Below are 1,681 nucleotides of genomic sequence, written 5' to 3'. Positions count from 1 at the left end.
GATGATCATGAAACGCTCTATTCCAGATGCGTTTCGGGGCTCTATATCTGAGAGTGAAAGTGCAAGGAAGTTCCTTGAAGAAATAGAACAAGTCTGTGCCAAGAATGAAAAGGCAGATACGAGTAGCCTTTTGGTTAAACTCATCTCAATGAAGTATAAAGGCAAAGGGAACATAAGAGAGTACATTATGGAGATGTTTAATCTCGTATCAAAACTCAAGGCACTTAAGTTAGCTTGGTGATGGCCTACTCGTGCACTTGGTTTTGATCTCTCTTCCTGCACACTTTGGGCAATCCAAAGTGAGTTATAACACTCAGAAGGACAAGTGGTTCCTTAATGAGCTTATATCTCACTGTGCGCAAGAGGAAGAGAGGCTGCAGAGAGATAAGACTGAAAGTGCTCACTTGGCTATGACCCCTCAAAATAAGAAAAGAAAGAGGAATAAGGGTGCTACGAAAGGGTCTTCTCAGCAAAAGAAATTGAAGAGTAATGAGGAATTTACCTGTTACTTCTGTAAGAAGCAAGGACACATGAAGAAAGAGTGTCCTAAATATGCCTCATGGCGTGTAAAGAAGGGTAAATTTCTAACTCTTGTTTGTTCTGAAATTAATTTGGCTTTTGTACCCAATGATACTTGGTGGGTAGATTCTGGTGCTACTACTCACATTAGTGTCACTATGCAGGGTTGCCTGTGGAGCAGGTAGCTAAGTGATGATGAGAGATTCATCTTTGTGGGCGATGGCAAAAGGGTTGCAGTTGAGGCTATTGGAACATTTAGATTATGTTTAAGAACTGGTTTTCATTTGGATTTATTTGAGACATTTGTTGTACCGTCTTTTAGGCGGAATTTAATTAGTGTTTCCAGCTTGGACAAATTTGGTTTTTCTTGTTCTTTTGGAAATAATAAAGTTAGTCTCTATCAAAATTCAAATCTTGTTGGTTCTGGTTCTTTAATTGATAATCTGTATATGCTTGATGTTTTCAGTTCCACTAATGAAATACTCCAAACAAATTCACGTGGTACAAAACGAAAATTAAAAGAAAATACAGCAACCTTATGGCGCAAGCGTTTAGGTCATATATCTAAATAAAGAATTCAAAGACTTGTGTCAGATGAAATTCTTGACCCTTTAGATTTATCAGACTTTGAGGTCTGTGTTGAGTGCATAAAAGGAAAACAGACAAACAAAAAGAAGTTAGGTGCCGAAAGAGCTAAAGATGTCTTAGAACTAATACATACGGATATATGTGGTCCTTTCCCTATGGCTTCTTGGAATGGACAACATTATTTTATTACGTTCATAGACGATTACTCTAGGTACGGCTACCTATATCTTATACATGAGAAGTCCCAATCCTTGGATGTTTTCAAGTCTTTCAAGGCTGAAGTTGAACTTCAACTTGGAAAGAAAATTAAGGCTGTCAAATCTGACCGTGGTGGTGAATACTATGGCAGATATGATGGATTAGGAGAACAACGTCCAATGCCATTTGCGCTTTTCCTCAGAGAGTGTGGAATTTTTCCGCAATACACTATGCCAGGCAATCCTAGCATGAATGGTGTTGCTGAGCGACGAAATCGAACTCTTAAGGATATGGTGAGAAGTATGATTAGTCATTCTTTCTTACCAGAGTCTCATTGGGGAGATGCTTTAAAGACCGCAGTTTACATCCTTAATAG

Source organism: Lupinus angustifolius, chromosome LG13 (assembly GCF_001865875.1).
Source record: "Lupinus angustifolius cultivar Tanjil chromosome LG13, LupAngTanjil_v1.0, whole genome shotgun sequence".
Classification (NCBI taxonomy): Eukaryota; Viridiplantae; Streptophyta; class Magnoliopsida; order Fabales; family Fabaceae; genus Lupinus; species Lupinus angustifolius.
Note: the sequence above shows the minus strand (reverse complement) of the source record.